This window comes from Urocitellus parryii, chromosome 8 (assembly GCF_045843805.1).
Source record: "Urocitellus parryii isolate mUroPar1 chromosome 8, mUroPar1.hap1, whole genome shotgun sequence".
NCBI classification, from domain to species: domain Eukaryota; kingdom Metazoa; phylum Chordata; class Mammalia; order Rodentia; family Sciuridae; genus Urocitellus; species Urocitellus parryii.
In genome coordinates this window covers 135,064,386-135,072,018 of record NC_135538.1, presented here as the reverse complement: position 1 = coordinate 135,072,018, position 7,633 = coordinate 135,064,386, and the positions used below count along the sequence as shown (strand labels likewise).

The following is a 7,633-nucleotide window of genomic DNA, read 5'->3' as shown; positions in this document are numbered from 1 at the left end:
AAAGGCAAAACAGACAAATGTGAAATCATGGTAGGAGATTTTGACCTCTCTCAAACTGATAGAACATACAGCCAAAAAGAAAATCAGCAAAAATACAGATGCTCTAAACAACATAATTAACTTGACCAAATCAGCCCATACAAAATGCTATGATCCAACAATGACAGAATACAATGAAAATTAAAACCCCAGAAAATTAGTAAAGGCTTCCAGACCATTTAGGAGAAAAGAATCCTAATTACATACAAACTCCACCAAATTATAGAAAAATAGGAAATAACTCCCCAAATTCTTCTATTAATGCAATATAACACAATATCAAATCTGATGATACTATAAGAAATTAAAATTGTAGGCCACTCTCATAAACACAGATTAAAAATTCTTAGCAATATAGTAGCAAACTGAATCTAGTGACATATAAAAATAATAATACATAATGCACTAGGGGTTGTTCCAATAATTTAACACTGATTATATGGAATAATATAATATTGGTTTAACATATGAATATTAGTATTATTGAGCATATGAAAAGTATAACAGAAAAATTACATGATCATCTCAACAGATAAAGAAAAAACACTTGATAAAATTCAACACTCGAGATTAATAATAAGGGCTGGAGACATAGCTCAGTTGGTAGAGTACTTGCCTCACATGCATAAGGCCCTGGGTTTAATCCCCAGCACCACACACACACACAAAAAAAGATTAATAATAAAATGTCCTATCAAATGTGGAAAAATACAATAAATTAATAAAATAAATTATAAAAATATATTTAAAAGATAATATAAGAAAATTTCCAAAAATTCTAGAGCAACTTTGTTAATATCATTAATCTTGGAGTTGCAGCTATACTGCAGTGTTAGAACCTTTCTCTGGCATGAGTGAGGCCCTGGGTTTGATCCCAGCAACACAAATACATATACAGAAACACGTGTGCACGTGAATGTGCATGTGGAAAAAAAAACTGTGGTCCTGATAGAAAAATAAGACAAAGGTATCTGTTATCACCCTTTCTGTTCAAAACTGTACCAGAGGTTCTAGTTTATAAGAAAGTCTTGCCCTAAGGTGAGAAAAGGAGGAAAATGTGGAAGTTTGGGGGGAAAAGAAGAGATAAAGTATCATTATTTGCAAGCAAGCTTACAGATATATAAAATCATTTTTAAAAAAAAGATACATTATTGGAGTAAAGAAACAAATTCGGTAGTGTTTAAGGCAATAAGGTCAATATGCAAAAAAATAAATATTTCTATATATGACCCACACACAAAAAATTAGAAAACGATACTATAAAAATTCTAAATACAGTAGCATACACACACACACACACACACACACACACACATAAATAAATCTAACAAACTATTTATGATACTTCTACACTAAAAAACCACAAAACGTTTTTGAGAAAAAAAAATTCTCAAAAGCTTAAATAAATGAAGTGATATTCCTTGTTCTAGGATTTAAAGAAAAATATTGTAAATACAAATTCATGGATCACATAGATTCCATGTGATCCATATCAAAATCTCTCAGATCTTTTTTTTAACTGGCAAGCTTATTCTAAATGCATATGGAACAGCAAGGGTCCAGAATAACAAGACAATCCTTAAAAATTTTTAAAGGCATACTCCACATTTACCAAGGTCCTTGATAAAAACTATAGCACTTAAGACAAGATGACATTATCAAGAGGTAGACTTACAGACTAGTGAGCTACTATAGACACTTTAGAAAGAGACTCATGAAATAAGAAATAAGAAAAACAGATCCACACACAAAAACAGACCCTTGAGTGGACAAAGATTTCTTCAACAGGACATTTTTAAAAGTCAACTCTGATGATAAAGATTGCTAAATTGAAAAAGCCACCTGACTTGCCACAACCGTCCCTCTGCCAAGAGGTAAATCGTTTTTAATAAACAGTGATGCAAGCATACTGCATGTTTTTAAACTAAAAGTCCAGTGATGTATTTTGATTGACATCAAATGGAGATGAGATGGGGAAAAATATTGATTCTTCGAAAATATCCCCTTTCTCCAGAGTGGCATGCTTGTTCAGCTCCTTTTATTTTATTTTATTTTTGTGGTACTGGGGATTGAACCCCCAAGCCACATCCTTATTCTCAGCACTTTTTATTTTTTCATTTTGAGCCAGGTTCTTGCTAAGTTGCTTAGGGCCTTGGTAAGTTGCCAAGGCTGGCTTTGAACTTGCAATCTCCCTGCCTTATCCAGTTATTTTGTTCTCAGTTTTAACAACAAAAACAAAACATACCAAACAACTCCAACAACAACAACAACAACAAAACCCTGGACAACTACAAATCTGCACATACTTTGTTCAATTGGAGAATTTTAATGTTTTTAATTTATCATTGTAAAACTTCAGGACAATTTTATAACATTTTTGTTCATAGCTGTTACATGTAGAGCAATCTGTCTTTAAGTAGGACTAAATTACTCTTTAAAAAAAAAAGAAAAAAGATTCCTAGACAGTTTTCCCTTCAAGTCAAGCATCTTATTATTTAAATAAACTTCCTGCTTAAAAATAAAAATAAATAAATAAAATAAACGGTGCTGGGTGAATGGCATGTTTTTTGTGAGGAAGGGGGAAATTTGATAATTAGATTTATTTTTAAAAAAATAAGGAGTAATAAGTACAACCTTAAATCAACAGAATTTCACAGAAGACTTTTCAAGTATTTAATTTTTGACTATGTAAATGTAAACCATTGCTTGGAATGAATGTTCTTTTCAACAATAAGCAAAAAAATATATATATGCTTGATTTAAGAACATACATTTAATAATTTAACTTCTTAACAAAACATCAAAAGTGAATTAATTAATGATCAAAATAAATCTTAGGCTATGAAAAGAAGAATATGATCCCCAAAGCAGCACAAATCTCACCTCCTTCAGAGGCAATATTAACAAAACATGAACAGAACTGAGCTGTTAGTTACAATAAGATGTATAGAAAACTGCTTTTAACAGGGAGGATCCCTAGAAGATTGCAGTGAAGAATCATACAGTGCCTTCAAATTTTCACTTACACATTCTGCAAAGGCTCATTAATGGTCTGTTCGGTTACTCAGAGGATTTGATCTTCTCAGCAAGCAGCTTCCAAACACAGTTCTGGAATGTTAGTCGCAATTTCCACTTGAAGGGTGTGCTGCCTTCAAATCTTTATCTAGATCTTCCAGCAGGTCTTTTTCATCCTCTAAGCCCATGGAGAGTCCAATCAGGATATCCCTGTCATTCTCTGGCACTGATGCATGGGTCATGATTGCTGGAAGCTCAACAAGACTTCTGTATCCTCCCAATCTTTAAGAGTAAATAACTTTAGGTTCTTAGGGAAAGTCTCAGCATGTTGAAGATGCCCTTAATAAAAAAAAAAAAAAAAAAAAAAAGGTGATCATCTTGGGGCATCCTGTGCCCTGCCACTTTGCCAACTCATGCTGTGGATGGGAGAGCAAACCAGGATAAACAACTTTTTCTATCCGGGGATTAGATTCTAGGAATTGGGCAAGAGCCATTCCATTTTCGAAATGCTTCTCCATTTGGATTTGCAGAGTCTTCAGGCCTCGATGGCAGAGGTAACAGTCAATAGGAGATGGAATTGCTCCAAGAGCATTTTGCAAGAAATGAATTCTACCTTGGAGGTCTTCAGAATTAACAGACACTAAATCCATTCCAACATCACTGTGGCCATTCATGTATTTTGTTGCAGAATACATAAAAATATCAGCTCCCAGAGCCAAAGGCCGCTGGAAATACGCCGACATAAAATTGTTTTCCACAGCCAAAATAATGTCTCCATGCTTTTGGACAGTATGTACGCAGGCTTCAATGTCAATCAGCTTCAAGTTTTGGTTTGTGGGAGTTTCAATCCAAACCAGCTTGGTTTTTTTTGCTGGTGTATTTGCTGACTCTAGCAATTTGATTTTGGAACATTCAACAAAATAAATCTTTAATCCAAATACAGCAACCACCTGCCTGAAGTACCTGTTCGTACCTCCACACACATCATCCATGCAAATAATTTGGTCTCCTGCTTTTAAAAGATGAGTAATAGTCATAGTGGCTGCTAAACCCACAGCAAAGGCCAAACTGTACTTGGCCCCCATCCAGTGTTGCCACTGCTTTTTCCAAGAAATTCCTCGTGGGACTTCCAGAATGGCTGTATTCAAAACCTGAGTGCTGGCCGGGAGCCCCTTGCTTGAATGTAGTGGATAGTGAGATGGGGGCACCACATCCTGGAACTTCCACTGCCCTGGTTCCTGGCCGGCATGGAGAGCCTGCAGGGCAAAATGTTGGCAGCTAGGCAGGAAACCGTGTGGGGAGGTATTTCTTTTTTTCCTGCAAAGGAGAAAGCAAGAGGGGTTGGGGGGAGTGAGAAATATCCGACTAGGAAACCGAACATCGGGACTAGAAAGAAACAGAGAAAATGAAGCGACAGAGAGCTCAAGTATGCTGGCTGAGCCAAACCCTGGTGCACCGAATGGCATGTCTTCATGGAAAAATATAAACCCTGGCCTTTACCTTACACCATACACAAAAACCAGACCTGGGGCGGGGGGACGTATTTTATCTGAGAGGTAACACAAAGCTCCTGAAAACAAAATGTGAAATTTCATGACTCCTAAGTAAGCAAAGATTTATTGCACACGCACACACACACACACACACACAAAATTAGATCATCCCTAAAGAAGAAGATTAAAGAATTAGAAAAGTTAAGGATTTCTGTACATTGTGAAAAAGCATGTCATCAAAGAGAAGAAAAATATTAGCAACCAAGGAACTGACTAGAGAAAAGTCTTCTATCTAGAAAAACATGAACGACTATAAATCAGTAAGAAATGGACAGAAAACCCAATAGAAAGATGGGCAAAAACTTAAATAGAAACTTTATGAATAAAATATAGAAATGACCAAAGATATATATCATCATTAGTCATCAGGAGATGCAAATCAAAATCACAACAAAACACCAAGATGCACCCATTAGAATGACTCAAACTAAAACACTGATACTATCAAGTAAGGACACGGGTACAGCTACTTTGGAAATTGGTAGTACCCAAAGCTGGAAAACCTATCCCTGAAGACCAGAAATTCCATTCCTCTATATCCACCCACAGAAGTGCTTACACACCTGCAGAACAAATCACAAACATTGATGTTCACAACAGGGTTATTGGTACAGCCAGAAGGAAGGCTGAGGGATCCAGGGAACCAGGGACATAATACAAGAAGAAGACAAAGGGCACTCCAAGAATTCCAGCAGAGGAAAATCTCAGCTGTGTTGGGAGCCCTGAGGGCAAGCTGCACTGGGAGGCACCCAGAGGAATATCCTGGTGGTGGTTGGGGGTGGGGGTTGGAGGCTGGAATTAATGAATTATTTGATGTGAGTCACCTAGAGGGAAATTGCACCATGAGATTATGAGATGGGTGGAAGAGTGAGGATCACACACGCATGCGTGCACACACAAACACATACACACACAAGGTAATAAAGATCTGTCAAGGCTATTTTCAGGACAATAAATAAATAAAAAGGCAATTCTCATGGTATGCTCCAATCTTCAGCTGTGAAGATTCTCTTAACTGTATATTAATATTTTGAATATTGTCTCCACTGAATTGGAATGACCATGTTGGGAATATAGGAAAAGGGATTCAGACATGGAGACCTTACGAGAAACCAAATCTTTACTTATCACAATAGAGAAAATGTCTAAATTTGGGGTCAGGTGCAGCGGTGTGCACCAGTAATCCCAGCGACTCAGGAGGCTAAGGCTGGAGGCTTACAAAAGTTTGAGGTCAGCCTCCACAATTTAGCAAGGCCCTAAGCAACTTAATGAGACCCCTGTCATAAAATAAAAAATAAAAGGGTGGTTAAGCACTCAGTACCAAAAAAAAAAAAAAAAGCCTATTAACTATTAGATGCAAGCAACCAATAAAAGAATTGAAAGTGCTCAGGGATTTGGAGGGAGAGGGAATAGACAGGGAACAAGTGCATTTTACATAAACTTTTAGAGCTCCTTGATAATTTTTAAATTCTGTGCACATATTACTTGGATAAAATAAATTAATTAGGCTGGGCACAGTGGGTCCCAACAGTAATCCCAGCGGCTCAGGAGGCTGAGGTAAGAGCATCACAAGTTCAAGGCCAGCCTCAGCAACTTAGCCAGGCTCTAAGCAACTTAGCAAGGCCCTGTCTCAAATTGAAAAATGAAAAGATCTGGGGATGTGGCTCAGTGGTGAAACTCCTCTGGATTCAATTCCCAGTATAAGCCCCACCCTCGCAAATAATTAATTAAGCAAAAAAGAAAAATTTTAAATGTCTGAAAATATAAGCCAAATATCTAGTGTGTGTCTCTAAGTAATGCGATTATAAGTTACCAGGATTTTTTTTTTCTTTTTGCTCCTTTGATTTTTCTACCGTGAACATTTTTAAAGTAAAAGATACAGCGGATTCTTAAGCAGAATATTTGACTCATCCGAGGGAAAGCCTAAGGAGCCACCACAAGTTGCTCAGCCATAGGTCTGGCTGGCCCTCAAGAAGCTCCAAAGAGGGGAGCACTGCAGGAGAGAGCCACCAAGGGGTCCCGGCCAGGCCCCCCAAGGGCACACCAGGCTCGGTTCTAGTTTCTGAAGTGGTATGAAGTCTAACGGCAGGAACTGGGCACAGGGTGGATGACCCCTGTGGGAGCTGTGCAGAGGTGGGCACCCAATCTAGCCATGCACAAGAGGCCCTGCTCCAGACTGCAGATGCCCTGGTTGCAGGGAGAGTCACCTAAGCTGGGGACAGTGAAGGCTTCAAGGTTAACGGGGAAACTAGAAAATCAGAGAAGCCACCATTCTGTACTTAAGGAGTAAGTACGTAGGGAGCTGGGCTGCAAATTCCAGGCATCTTGGCCTTGATAGATTGCGGGGGCAATGACTCAGGGAGTCTAGGCATTGTGACTGAGTCCCCCCTGGAAACTGAACCAAGAGGAGTAAGTTTTTTTATTTACAAGGTGTGTTAGTTCTTAGGGCTGCCATAACGAAGTGTAGTAGCCGTATCCATTATCCAGTATCCATTCCAAGACCCCCTTCGAAACTACAAATAATAATGAAACCTATATCCACTGTTTTTCCTATCTGTGCATACCTATGATAAATCTTAATTTATAAACTTTGCATAGAAAGAGATTAACAATAACAATTATAATAACTTACTGTAGACCTTACCACCTCAACATACATTTTTTTTATTTCTCCATTTAAGTGGAGAATGTTCTCCTTTTCTCTTAAAGAACGGACTTTATGGCTTCATTTTGTGACAGGTCTGAAAGCCAGCATCACTATGTGGATACTTTGGAGCCATTACTAAGTAAAATCAGAGTTACTTGGACACAAGTACTGCCGTACCGCAGTCAACCTGATAATGAAGATGGCTACCAAGTGACTAACAGGCAGGTAGTATATACAGTGTGGATACACTGAACAAAGGGATGATAACAGGACAGCGCAAGATTTCATAATACTATTCAGAATGATACACAAATTAAAACTTCTGAATGAATACTTTCAGACTACTGTTGACTTTACGTAACTGAAACTGTGGAAAACT

The 7,633-nt window shown here is 37.8% G+C and overlaps 1 pseudogene; it reads right to left on the bottom strand.

Annotated features, from left to right (window-relative positions):
- Positions 1–3,155: 3,155 nt before the first annotated feature.
- Positions 3,156–4,520, bottom strand: LOC144256505 (cystathionine gamma-lyase pseudogene; annotated as a pseudogene).
- Positions 4,521–7,633: the final 3,113 nt, after the last annotated feature.